The sequence below is a fragment of the Urtica dioica genome, unplaced genomic scaffold (assembly GCF_054948205.1).
Source record: "Urtica dioica subsp. dioica isolate 48M unplaced genomic scaffold, U.dioica_male_clone48M_v1_H2 Urtica_dioica_male_H2_contig_19, whole genome shotgun sequence".
In the NCBI taxonomy this organism is placed as follows: Eukaryota; Viridiplantae; Streptophyta; class Magnoliopsida; order Rosales; family Urticaceae; genus Urtica; species Urtica dioica.
The window spans coordinates 207501-222500 of NW_028297221.1; the positions used below are offsets into that span (position 1 = coordinate 207501).

General features: G+C 34.2%; 2 non-coding genes across 2 annotated transcripts; one reads left to right on the forward strand and one right to left on the reverse strand.

Annotated features, from left to right (window-relative positions):
- The first annotated feature begins 5863 nt into the window (after positions 1–5863).
- TRNAM-CAU (transfer RNA methionine (anticodon CAU)) lies at positions 5864–5937 on the forward strand. Its single transcript has one exon. It is a non-coding gene; the product is annotated as a tRNA-Met (tRNA).
- Positions 5938–14050: 8113 nt separating this feature from the next.
- TRNAS-GCU (transfer RNA serine (anticodon GCU)) lies at positions 14051–14138 on the reverse strand. The gene has a single exon. It is a non-coding gene; the product is annotated as a tRNA-Ser (tRNA).
- Between the last annotated feature and the right edge of the window lie 862 nt (positions 14139–15000).

Here is a 15000-nt window from a genome sequence, read left to right on the forward strand (position 1 = left end):
ATTTGTACAAATAAGAATCCCCTTCGTTACATGATTTCTTCTTCATATAGATAGATATAGGATCTATGGAGCAATTACTTAGAAGTACATTTTGTGCAACAGCCCTTCCTATCTGATAGAACAGGATCCCATGATCCTGAACCGATCTTACCTGGGATCGCAAATCCCAAGTTTGTCTATGAAGAGCAGATCTAATTAGATTAGTGTCTATAATTGATTTCTTCTGTGTAATACTAATCGATAGGGCCTCATCGGTAAGTGATGCAAGATCTCGTACATTGGAACCCATGGTTATGGCCTCGAATCCATTAGTAAGGAACATTTTCTTTTCCAAGCGAAATCCCCTAGTATATGAAAGAGTGAAAAAGTGCTTTCGTTGTTGTGGAATAAGAAGCCTTCGTAGCTTAATGCATGTATTTAATTTATTCGGAGCTATTAGAGCGGGATCCACTTTTTGGGGAATATGAGTCGAAGCAATAACAAGAATATTTCTATTGGAACATCTTTCACAATCCCTGGAGAGATAGTTCAGTAATAGACCGAGGGATAAATAATTCGACTCATTCACATCCAGATCATGAATGTTTGGAATCCATATTATGCAAGGAGACATTGCTTTTGCTAATTCGAATTGAAGGGTGATATAAAAACGGTCTATTTCCGGCATCATATCCATAGTTAGCGCATTCATCATAGTTAGAAGCTCCAGCTTCGTATCAAGGTCCCGGTCGATATCGTCACTATCATCAATATCGTCACTATCATCAATAAGAAAGCCCTTAGGCTTGTTATCCAGGAACTTGTTCAGAAATACTGTAATGAAAGGAACATAGGAGTTTGTCGCTAGGTATTTGACCAAATAGGATCGTCCAGTTCCTATAGAACCTATCACTAAAATACCCCTAGAGAGGGCTAAGCGGAGCGAAAAAGGTTTTCCATGAGATGGGAAATGAAAACTATTAGCCCCACAGGAGATTTGTGAATAAGTGATTTTCTGATAATGAGCAAGGAATATCCGTCTTTCTGCTAAACAGGATGTATTGAACTCATAATTCATTAGATACTTTTTATGAATGTCAACTAAGTATCGTAAGTAAATTGCTCCCGGTTGTTCAATCATTTGATAACCAGAGTCATTCTTTGCTAAATGATCATTATGAGTCAGACTCAATAGAATTTGATCAATCCTTTTTTCTGTCGTTAAGGCGGAGAACTGAACCAAGAATTCTCTGTCTTTATCATCAATCGAATCACTGTTCGAGACCCAGGATTCTATTTTATCATCAATCCAATCACCGTTCACCTTTTTTCTTTTTCTTATCAATGAATAGGTCTCTTTACTTGTATGACTTAGATGTCTCGTATTTCTGGAAAAAGCGATTCGATTGATGGGATTTGGTATGATACTTATGAAATCGATCATATCGATGAGATTGATATTCAAATATTTATTCTTAGAACGTATTGATTTGACCCCATAAGTGGGACCGCCACCCCCTAGCATGTTGCCCCCAGAAGCAGAACCCCGTATTTCTTCTAGAGAATCTCCTAATTGTTCCCGAGCAACTAGAAAGAGATTCTTTAACCAGAAAGAATTCAGTTCAGATGTATCAGATGTAGGATACCTATCCAGAAGTTTTCGCAACTCAATCATGTATGATGGAATCATCAAAGATTTGACCCTTTCGAACTCTGTCTGTAACTCACTATAGGCTGGAGAAACAAAAAGAAGATGTGTACGAACGAGATATCCAGCAACAAGAAAAAGGAAAAGGATTGAATAGAGGAACTCCCGAACATTTGGCGATCTCAGATGTGTCGATATCAATGGCGACTCATTATTTCGATGAAATATTTCTTTGGACAGAAGAAGATTATGTAAACACTTACTCGAAATCTCACTTATCAGATTCCATTGTGGAAGATACAATTTTTTATGAAGAATTTGCCATGATATATCTAATCCATGCATAATATCATGAAAAACAGATACAAATTTTTGGCTGCTACTTAGTATCGGCAATAGGCCTGAAAAAGTATCTAAAAATATCAAATTTAGATATTTGTATCCTGTCGAAGTAAGGAACCATGGCATATATGTTTGGAATATATTCCAGTTTGAGAGAGTTGAAAAAGCACCATCTCGTTGAAAGTTTCTATACATCCGCCCTTTCTCAAGGCATTTCTTTAGACAAAGACCCCGTTTTTTCCTCTTTTCGGATGGTAAATATTTATCAGAACATGGAGTGTGAATCAAACCCATGTTTGAATTGAAATTGAGATACTGATGCAAGTTCTTCCCTTCTGAATCAGACAGATTCATATCTGAAAGAGGTTGACAATAAGTTCTTTCAAAATTGAATATTTGTCCCTCTGTTAGAAGTGTTCCAGAAATCTCTGCGATCGAGTAAATAGCTCTACGAACGAATGGATCGGATCGAATTGGAAAATGGAAAGATTTGTACAAGTTATACCTTTCGTCACCTTTTTGTGGAAAATCGTTAAGTATGAATATGTTAGACACCTGTAACTCGATTGGTGAAACAGTATCTCTATCCAAAAAAGCATATTTTTTTTTACCGCCGCGAAAAGAAACTATTTTGTTGCGAATGAACAAGATATTGAGGAATTGTCCATACGTATAATCAGAATTTTTGATACGGGCCTTTTCCACATAAAAAGGGAATCCTTTGTTACAATAGAAGCAGAAGTGATGTGGATTATTCAAGAATCGAAGTCGATTTGCTTTATAAAAAGAAGATATCAAGAGCTTCTATGAAATGGTTTCACGGGATTCAGCCAATTGTCTTGATCGTGGGATATCATTGAGAAATAGGAATCTGCGTTATCAAAAGATTTCCTGTGATTATTTCTAGTATGGAATGAGTCAATCATCCACTTTGCTATCTTATTGAACAAAAAAGGTGATATTGTTCCTCCATTGATCAAGAATTGAGATTTTTGGGAAGTATCATGATCATCCAATAAGAAGGGTTTCCATTTTTTCAAATGAACGATTTGAAGACCTATTGATTCTAACAACTGATTGCAGAGTTGATCATTCGGACCTTTCAATTCATAGATGTGGATCTCGGACCTATGAATGGGGATATTCCCGAAACTCACAAAGAAAAAAGGAAGTGAGTTAGACAAAAAGAGAAGAAACTTGGACAAAAAGAAAGCAAGTGACTTAGACAAATCTTTTTTGGCGATAACCTCAGACCAATCAATCGCATATTGATTAATACGTAATCGATCGAACACTACTTGAAAATGGCTCTTCTGCTCAGAAATGAAATGTTCCTGTAAATTCTTGCTCCCATTGGACCATTTGTATCGATATGCATTAGGATCCCGATTCATGGATCTCTCGGTTCGAGAAATAAAAATAAGAGGATCGAACCATTTCTTCTGACTCTTTTTCAAATTTGATAAATGTTGGTTGATCGTATATTTCATTATAGTTATATGATTCAGAGTATCATTTACTATTTGATCCCCTTGAATCCCGTATTCTAAGTTGCGATCGGATCTATTCATTAAAAAGAATCGATTCAATAAATTTCTTATGTACCCATAGGTGCTATATTGGATTTGAATCAGATTTCGGATCAATCTATATTGATTGACCGCCTCCGTTATGTTGGTGCTAGCAAATACCACTGTTTTTGGTTTTGGATCCGCCAAATCATTCCCGCAGGAGGCCCGGACCCATTTTTTTCTGATCCTTCGATAAAAAGATGCATTTTCTTCATAAAAAATAGGAGGTAGAACCAATAAAGATTTCTTTTTCGATTCATCCCTGGAGTCGAATACCTCATTCAAGAATTGTTTTTGATCCAATCTGTAGGAATCAATAGAAAGGGCAAATCCCTTATGATATACCAGATCCGGCTCGGTTATTGATAGAGTGAATAGATCTGCCCTTTCTTGAAATCTATCTTCTGATTCAGAATTGTGGTGTAACGTGTATCCCCCCCTGTTCCGGTCATGGAATAGATGAAATAAATCAAAAAATTTATTTTTGTTCAAGAATGAAATCTTGTTGGAACTGTCCATATCCAGTTGATCCTTCGGGACCATATCACATCCCGGATCTGATGAAATAGGATGAATTGAGACGGTATTTTGTAAATACGTAATTATCTTGAATATATTAACTATTTCTTTATTTTCCGATCGCCTGGAAGGTACAAAAGAAACATCTTGTTCTTTCTTCAAGAATTTCTGATCTCTAGTGGACCTCTCAGTAGGATTCGAACCCAGATGAAGCTCTGACCATCTGTCAGAGAAAAAAGAACGAATGGATCTTGTAGGATTCCCAATAAATTCTTCGATTTCTTCCGGAAGCAGATGATTATTCATCTGCTTCTCACGTTCCGTGAATAGCCGGGACATTGAGGAATATCCAGAAAGGCATTTAGGGAATCGGTATGATTCTATCTCTGTTCGTTCCGTTTGAAGCAAGGAAGGATCCCAAAGAATCGATCTTTCTTTTAGTTGTTGAATCTCTCTTTGATTGATCAATGTGTGATATTCTGAATCCTCATTACTAATGGAATCAAAATGATCTCTGGGTCGATCAGAAGATCCTTTCAATTGGCTATAATCCATTACTTGAACGAAACTAGATCTTGTGGAATCATATTGAATATTTGACGATACATTCCGTACCTTGCTAAAAAACCGATCCTTGTTTTCCAACCACACATTGTCTAACCAAACCCAATTCTCTCTCGATATGTTCCTCAAAAAATCCGATTCGTGCGGATTCTTCCCCCAACTAAAGAAGAGATCTTGGCGTAATTTCCACATATGAAATTGAGCACAATTTTGCAAAGAGAGAGCCCACTTGTTTCTCGAGAAGAGGTGGGAAACATGCTCTATATCATTTGATTGAATAGTTGACCCAGCTCCTTGTTGTTTGAAGAAACCCTCTGCTTCAATTGCTTTTTTTTCACGAAAAGCAAACATGAGATAACAAATCCAGTCTTTCACTAAGATTTCGAATAGCTGTCCCGAATTCAAGTTGATTATGTTTTGCCTCTTCCTCGGAGAAAGACGATCAAACAATTCCCAATCATGGTCCTTGCGGATCGGATCATCCATATAATATACAAAAAGAAACTCCAGATATTTGATATCTTTCTCTTTGAATGAGATCTCAATTCCAGTGACGGTTTCATTAGATATCTTACAACTAGAATCCCTCTTTTTTCCGAGCCAATTCCTCCACCATCGCGAGCCCCAGTTAGATTCAGGCATGATACACTTTTTAGTTATTGGGAGAACCCAAGTACTCTCTTTTGGATCCAGGAAACAGCTCTCAGAGATCTTTTTTCCTTTTGGAAGATACAGGAGCGAAACAATTAACCTATTGATATTGGAAGACCCAAAAGATTCTTCCAATGTATCATTTCTGGGTCCAATGAAATTCATAGGTATAGGAAGAAGTCCTGTCAAATAGAGATTTTTTCTTTCGAACATCTTTCGATTGTTAATACGATATATAAGGACCGCTACTACAAATAGTAGTACACCCTTGATCGTGAAATATCGATTCCTTGTTGAACTCTGTAAATGTGAATTGCGTGAAAGTAGGATACTCCAAATTCGGGAGTCCAAGAGTTTTATAAAACGTTCTTGATGGAAAAAAATGTGAATGAAAGATACCACTGAATTCAATTGGGTCCATGAATCTAAGAAATAGTGAGAATTCTTGATTTCTCTCAATTCGAAAATCCAGGATTTGAATTGATGTCCTTTCATTAAGATTAAGTCCTCCTAAATTGCATTGATTTACCCTAAAGATTTCATTTCAATTGGAATTTGGTTATTCACCATGTACGAGGATCCCCGCTAAGCATCCATGGCTGAATGGTTAAAGCGCCCAACTCATAATTGGCGAATTCGTAGGTTCAATTCCTACTGGATGCATGCCAATGGGACCCTCCAATATAATAAGTCTATTGGAATTGGCTCTGTATCAATGAAATCTCATCATCCATACATAACGAATTGGTGTGGTATATTCATATCATAACATATGAACAGTAAGACCTAACAGTCTTATTGAGACTAGAACTCATAGGGAAGAAAATTTATGGATGGAATCAAATATTTCGTAGTTACAGACAAAAGTATTCGGTTATTGCTGAAAAATCAATATACTTTTAATGTCGAATCAGGATCAACTAGGACAGAAATAAAGCATTGGGTCGAACTCTTCTTTGGTGTCAAGGTAATAGCTATGAATAGTCATCGACTCCCGGGAAAGGGGGGACCTTTTATGGGACATACAATGCATTACAGGCGTATGATGATTACGCTTCAACCGGGTTATTATATTCCACCTTTTAGAACGAAAGGAACTTAAATCAAATGAAATCCAATCCACGAAATAATTTGATCTATGGACAGCATCGTTGTGCTAAAGGTCGTAATGCCAGAGGAATCATTACCGCAGGGCATAGAGGGGGAGGTCATAAGCGTCTATACCGTAAAATCGATTTTCGACGGAATGAAAAAGACATATATGGTAAAATCGTAACTATAGAATACGACCCTAATCGAAATGCATACATCTGTCTCATACACTATGGGGGTGGTGAGAAAAGATATATTTTACATCCCAGAGGGGCTCTAATTGGAGATACCATTGTTTCTGGTACAGAAGTTCCTATAAAAATGGGAAATGCCCTACCTTTGACCGATATGCCCTTAGGCACGGCCATACATAACATAGAAATCACACTTGGAAAGGGTGGACAATTAGCTAGAGCAGCAGGTGCTGTAGCGAAACTGATTGCAAAAGAGGGGAAATCGGCCACATTAAAATTACCTTCTGGGGAGGTCCGTTTGATACCCAAAAACTGCTCAGCAACAATCGGACAAGTGGGGAATGTTGGGGTGAACCAGAAAAGTTTGGGTAGAGCCGGATCTAAATGTTGGCTAGGTAAGCGCCCTGTAGTAAGAGGAGTAGTTATGAACCCTGTAGACCATCCCCATGGGGGTGGTGAAGGGAGGGCCTCAATTGGTAGAAAAAAACCCGCAACTCCTTGGGGTTATCCTGCACTTGGAAGAAGAAGTAGAAAAAGAAATAAATATAGTGATAATTTGATTCTTCGTCGCCGTAGTAAATAGGAAAGAAAATAGAATTTGTTTCTTCGTCTTTATAAAAAAAATCGGAGTAATTTATTGTGGCACGTTCACTAAAAAAAAGCCCTTTTGTCGCCAATCATTTATTAAAAAAAATAAATATGCTTAACATAAAAGCGGAAAAAGAAATAATAGTCACATGGTCCCGGGCGAACGACGGGAATTGAACCCGCGCATGGTGGATTCACAATCCACTGCCTTGATCCACTTGGCTACATCCGCCCCTATAATAAGAAAAACTACTTCAATTAAAAATACAACATTAATTTTTTTTTTTGCTAAAAAAATTAATGAAAAGGAGCAATACTTACTGTTTTTTAGTAAAAAAGTAAGTATTGCTCCTTTATTTTCAAAAACTGGTTTATACTAATCTAATATGCTAATATGTGGATATTATCCATTTGTAGATAATACTTCGACAGCAGCTAAGTCTAGAGGGAAATTGTGAGCATTACGTTCATGCATAACTTCCATACCAAGATTAGCACGGTTGATGATATCAGCCCAGGTATTAATTACACGACCTTGACTATCAACTACAGATTGATTGAAATTGAAACCATTTAAGTTGAAAGCCATAGTGCTTATACCTAAAGCGGTAAACCAAATACCTACTACAGGCCAAGCAGCTAAGAAAAAGTGTAACGAACGAGAATTGTTGAAACTAGCATATTGGAAGATCAATCTACCAAAGTAACCATGAGCGGCTACAATATTATAGGTTTCTTCCTCTTGACCGAATCTGTAACCTTCATTAGCAGATTCATTTTCAGTGGTTTCCCTGATCAAACTAGAAGTTACCAAGGAACCATGCATAGCACTGAATAAAGAGCCGCCGAATACACCAGCTACACCTAACATATGAAATGGGTGCATAAGGATATTGTGCTCAGCTTGGAATACAATCATGAAATTGAAAGTACCAGAGATTCCTAGAGGCATACCGTCAGAAAAACTTCCTTGACCAATTGGGTAGATCAAGAAAACAGCAGTAGCTGCCGCAACAGGAGCTGAATATGCAACAGCAATCCAAGGGCGCATGCCCAGACGGAAACTAAGTTCCCACTCACGACCCATATAACAAGCTACACCAAGTAAGAAGTGTAGAACAATTAGCTCATAAGGACCACCATTGTATAACCATTCATCAACGGAAGCCGCTTCCCAGATTGGGTAAAAGTGCAAACCTATAGCTGCAGAAGTAGGAATAATGGCACCAGAAATAATATTGTTTCCATAAAGCAGAGAGCCAGAAACAGGTTCACGAATACCATCAATATCTACCGGAGGGGCAGCAATGAAAGCGATAATAAATACAGAAGTTGCGGTCAATAAGGTAGGGATCATCAAAACACCAAACCAGCCAATGTAAAGTCGGTTTTCAGTGCTGGTTATCCAGTTACAGAATCGACCCCATATGCTTTCACTTTCGCGTCTCTCTAAAATCACAGTCATGGTAAAATCTTGGTTTATTTAATCATTAATCATCAGGGACTCCCAAGCACATAAATTCTCTATAAAAAGAAATCCATATAGATAATTGATAGCTTGTTATTCAACAGTATAACATGATTTATATCCCATGTCAACCAGTCACCCATAGATATATCTATGCTCTTCTTTATCGATCTCAATTTATATAATTTATATTCGTTAATAGATTCCGATTTATATACAGAATATTTTTATATATTAAGTATAATGGGTTGCCCGGGACTCGAACCCGGAACTAGTCGGATGGAATAGAGAATTTATTTGTTCTAAAATTTTAGAATTTTAATAACATTAAAAATCTTCCCCCAAGCCGTGCTTGCATTTTTCATTGCACACGGCTTTCCCTATGTATAGATCTAAAATTTACTTCTGTTCCTAGACAGGATTTTGAAAACTCTATTGATCAACCCTTACTACATGAGCATTTCAAATATATAAATATATATTAATTTTTTGTTATTGTTATCTCGCCTTCATTAAAAAAAACTTCCTTTTTGAGGGTTGCATAACCAACCATTCATGATTGACCCGACAGACCTTTTAGGCTAAAAATATCTAAATACCAAATTCGCCCTTTATATAACCTTCGCAAAGTAGAATAAGTTTTTGGAAAAATTAAAGAAAGAAACTCTTCTTCCCCTGTAAAGAATTCTTTCAAAAATTCCGAACCAAATCTTTTCAAAAAAACGCGTACAGCACTTTTGTGTTTACGAGCCAAAGTTTTAAAACAAGAAAGTTGAAGTATATATTTTACTTGATACAAAGTCTTTTTTTTTGAGGATCCACTATAATAATGAAAAATATTTCTGCATATACGCGCAAATCGTTCAATAATATAAAAATCTGATGAATCCGCCCAAGTCAACTTACTAATGGGATGCCATAACATATTACAAAATTTAATTTTAGCCAACGATCCAATCAAAGCACTAATTGGAATTAGTGTATCCATTTTATTCATAGCATTATCCAGTATAAATGAATTTTCTAGCATTTGACTCCGTACCAATGAAAGATTTATTCTCATACGTGAAAGATAGCCCAAAAAGCCGAGGGAACGCTTGCATAATTGGTTTATATATATCCTTCCTGGTTGAGACCACACATAAAAATTCCATTGCCATAAACGGACAAAGTACAATTTCCATTTATTAATCAAAAGGGGTGTATCCGTTGAAGCCAGACTTGATTTTCCTTGATGTCTAACATAATGCATAAAAAGATCCTGAAGGAGCCATAGGCCATCATTAGGAAACACTTCTTCTATAGGATGCTTTATTTTTAAATAAAAAAATATTCGCTCAAAAAAGACACCAGAAGATGTTAATCTTAAATGAGAAGATTGGTTGCAGAGAAAAAGTAAGACAGATTCATATTCACAAACATGAGAATTATACAGAAACAAAAAAAATCTTGGATTACTCTTTGAAAAAATAGAAATATATTTATTTTGAAATTTTTTTGGAATAAAAAAACTATTACAATTATAATACTCTTGAAGAAAAAGCCCTAATAAATGCAAAGAAGAGGCATCTTTTACCCAACATCGAAGGGTTTGAACTAAGATTTGCAGATGAATCGGATAGGGTATTAGTACATCTGAAGCATACGTTAAATGTGTAAATTTATCCTCTAAAAAAGGAAATATTGACTGAATTGATCGTAAATTATAATACTTTATGACTTCTAGAACCGGTAAGGAAGATGTTACTCGTAGGGCAAATGGCATTTCCACAATGCCGACAAACCCCTCTGATATCATTTGATAATACAAATTCTCATTGAACCCAAAAACCTGATTTTGGTTAGAATCTTTATGGGAAAAAATCAAATGATTCGTTTGATACATTCGAAAAATTAAACGTTTTATAACCAGTAAACTATAGTTATTGTGAGAACTCACATTTTTTAAAAAGTTCCGTCTAGTTAAACCACGATCACGAACAAATGCATACATATACTCCCGAAAGATAAGTGGGTATAGGAGTTGAAATTTCCCAGATCTATCGAGCTCTAAAAATCCTGGATATTTCGTCATTTGAAATTTGATTTTAACCGAAAATAGGATTGGATCCATTGGGTTATCAAATGAAAATGATACATAGTACGATAGAGTCAAAACAAGGTTTTATATTAAAAATAATAATAGGATACCTCGGAAAAAGATACAATTATAAAACGGACTCTTGATCCTCTGTTTTTTCAACCAAGAGGTTTATGTTCGGATAACAAGATGGTAAGAAATCCTTTATTTTTTGAATCCAATCGCTCTTTTGATTAAAAAAGATTTCTTTATCAATATACTGCCTTCTTCATACACATTTTTTTCTACTACATAATGTAGATAGCTAATAGTTAGGATTCAAAACAAATTGATAATACGCTCATGGGAAAAGCATTCCCCGCGTCAAGGACTAATATAGTTTTAACGTCTAATTAGATCGGGTAATCATTCAAAAATTAAGAACAGGAGCTCGTTACTTTTTCTTTTCCTATAATTGGAACCTATAGTTAGGATCTATCCATTTATTTAGTCGACCTAACTCTCAATTTAGTTTTAATTTCTTTGCTTGTTAAATTAAGCAAGATTTCGCCCTATCCCCATAACAGTAAGAACAAAATATTCTTAGAATTCTTTATTGATACGACATGCTGTTTTTTCCAGTCATTTTTTTCAAGATCAGTCGTGGTCTTACAAACTCTACCGATGGTATAGACGAATCACTTGCTTCATATAAACGTGTAAAAGATGCTAGCCGCACTTAAAAGCCGAGTACTCTACCGTTGAGTTAGCAACCCGAACTCAAAAAATGAGTATTCATGTATAGATACAATAGGAATCCCAATAAAAAAAGAGATAAAATAGTACGACGCAATCAAAAAATTTAAAAAAGATAAACCAAACATAAAAACATTTAGAATAAATTTTGAACATAATAAAGATAAACCGAATTGCGGGGAGAAATATAGTAATTTCTCCACGCTCAGATTATATTTATTTCATACATTATTGTCAATAGAAAAGGGAATATTGAGAAAAGAATACAATAAAAAAATTTTTAAATTTGTGAATTTACTAAAATCAAAAACTAAGGGTTCATTTTAGATTTATTTTTATATTAGGTTGACACTACATTATAGAAGTTACATAGAAACATTAAAGCATTTACAAATAAATTAACCAAATCGAAAAGAAAAACCCCGTTTTAGTCAATTAATATCAATCTAAGTAAAAAAGAAAGGATTAAGCTGTTACTTTTTGTTCATAGAATTCCACTGAACAATTCGCGGAACAGTATCCTTTTTTGGTTATAAAAGATGACACTATCCGGGAACAATAAGAAATATTATATAAATGGAAAACTCTCTACTGGATAAAAAATGGAAAAGATTAGACAAAACTCTATAAAAATGGGCCACACCCTCTTTATTTTAATCTAGTTCTTGTTGTTGAGACAAGAGTTTTTCCCTGTTTTAAAACCCTTTATCTTTCTTTGACTTGAATCATTGGGTTTAGACATTACTTTGGGGATTTTTTATCCTTTTAATCAAAATGGCAGCAACATGCCTTTTTTTGTGATTTCTTTGTATCACCGAATCCTACTAAGGGTTAATTCCTGTGTAATAGACTTTTTATTTGATTGAAAGGTTTTTACAAATTCCAACAAATTTGAATTTACGAGGTACTTGAATCGGCCCTTTTGGATTTCCATATAGAAAATCCACTTAACAAAGTAATCCTAAATTCTTAATTTTTATACAAATATATATACACATATAAACTAAAGAAAATCTGAGAAAAGAAAAATATCTAATATATTTAGATATATTAATTTAGTAATTAAATATAATAGTACTGCAATTCTAAAGAAGTCTTTTTTGAATCTGCATCATCAAATAACTAGATATTTACTCGATATTTATAAGATAAATTCAACAATTTCCCATGTTATTCTTCGAATATTAAACTAAGAACTCATATGAGTTTATCAATTTTAGAAATGGATAACAATTCTATTTAATCCGCGGGTTATTTGCACTCTATTAAATTTGTGAAAAAATATATCATTCATAAGATATCATTCATAGAAGACTCATAAAAAATAAGAAGAATAATTATTATTTTTCAATATTATACTGTTAAACATAAACAGAGGATCATTCAAAAAAAAGCAAATGTTTTTCTTATTTCTTTTGATATATATGGAGTAAACCCATAGTAATTTTTAACTATCTTGAATATGTATACAGATACACACTGGGACGGAAGGATTCGAACCTCCGAATACCGGGATCAAAACCCGTTGCCTTACCACTTGGCGACGCCCCATGACACAAATAAAGACTAAGATTGGTACTAGTTGTTCGTCAACTTAAGTCTAACTATCCATAAAATAAATTAGATTGTTGAAATAATTTTTCTATGTATAAATATACAATTAAACTAAGGAATTTATTGATCATTACATCTAATTCAATTAAGATATTATATGAAAGTATGATTTATTCTATTTACTTTTGATTTTTGAATCAAAGTGGAAGAATTTTTGATTGGGCAAGTTAAAATCAAAGAAGGGTTTTTTGTATATCCACTTTTTTTCTTTAACCTTCTATAAATAATGCAACTTATTAATAACTCAATCAAAATAAATATAATTACCCTCAAGAACAAAACGTTTGTTATGCTTAATATATTAAGTTTGCCCTGTAGCTGTCTTAATTCTACCCTTTTTTTAAGTAGTTTTTTCGCCGCCAAATTGCCCGAAGCCTATGCTTTTTTAAATCCAGTCGTAGATATTATGCCAGTAATACCTCTTTTCTTTTTTCTCTTAGCTTTTGTTTGGCAAGCTACTGTAAGTTTTCGATGATATTATTATTTAAAAACCTTTTTATAGTATTTACTACCGCCCTAGACAAAGATTGAAATAGTGAAATTATTGTATAAAAAGTTCACAACACCACATTTGACTTCATTATTATGACCTTTTTCCAGCGAAGACCTCTTCCAAAATGTATAATTGTGGGTATAAGAGGTTTTTTCTTAATTTGGTGGCAATTTTCAAAAATATATCTTAAAATATAATAAAATACGGAAGCTAAAATACAAATATCCGCATGGAAGATCTACTCTCTTTTTTTTCCTAAAAAAAACTTTTGGAGATTCTGTAATGCTTACTCTAAAACTATTTGTTTACACAGTAGTGATATTCTTTGTCTCTTTATTCATCTTCGGATTCCTATCTAATGATCCGGGACGTAATCCTGGACGTGAATAATAAAAAAGAAATAAGGTTTGTTTTTCTTGCTCGATTTTAAAATGTTATTTAGTAGGATCTTATAACTTTAACATTTTTAATTTAACTAGTAAAAAAAGGAAATAAAAAGTTATCAATGAAAACGGAAAGAGAGGGATTCGAACCCTCGGTACGAAAAACTCGTACAACGGATTAGCAATCCGACGCTTTAGTCCACTCAGCCATCTCTCCCTAATGCACAAAAGAAAGTACAATAAATTAAATAAAAGTCAATATAGGGCTTCAATAAATACTTTTATTTAATTTATCTGTAGAAAATGTATAAAAAAAATTAATAATAATAAATAAATCAAAAAGTACTTTTTGATTTTGTACAAAAAACGGATATTTCCCCGGCCTGGCCAGTACCTAGCCGGGCCTGGTCTTTTTTGTTCCAATGACTAAAATTAAAAAAGGGTTCTTCTTCAATTTTAAAAAACAAAAACTTCTTATTAATATTGAAACAATCATAAGAGGAACTGGGTGGATTCCTTTGATATTTGATATATCATCAAAATTTCGTTTGTTTTCTTAATTTCTTTACTTTTTTTATTTAGTAATAAAAAAAAAATCAAGTAACGTAAGATAGGAAAAGAAGGGAACTGTGAATTCTTGTTCACTGCATTTTTATGTTACGACTTAAATAGTTTTGTCAAGCCATATCCGATAAAAACTTCTAATCAAAAAACTTGGGATAAAATTTGGTCCTAATCTCATTACGTCTTCTCGTTTACGCTCTAATTTTCCGGATTCCTTCGTATCTTTTGATTCCCAACAAATATCTTGTTCGACAAAAAGCAGATTTATACATAATAATCGGATTGTAGCGGGTATAGTTTAGTGGTAAAAGTGTGATTCGTTCTTTTAACCCCTTAATGGTTAAGGGGTCCCCCGGGGTTGCTTTATATGCCATTCCGATCAAAAACTTTATCTCGTAAAAAGGATTTACTCCTTTACCTCTCAATGAAAAAATAGAGGAAGAATATATATTCTCGTGATTTGTATCCAAGAGTTTATTATAAATTCAAAAAATTGGATTATGAAATTACGAAAC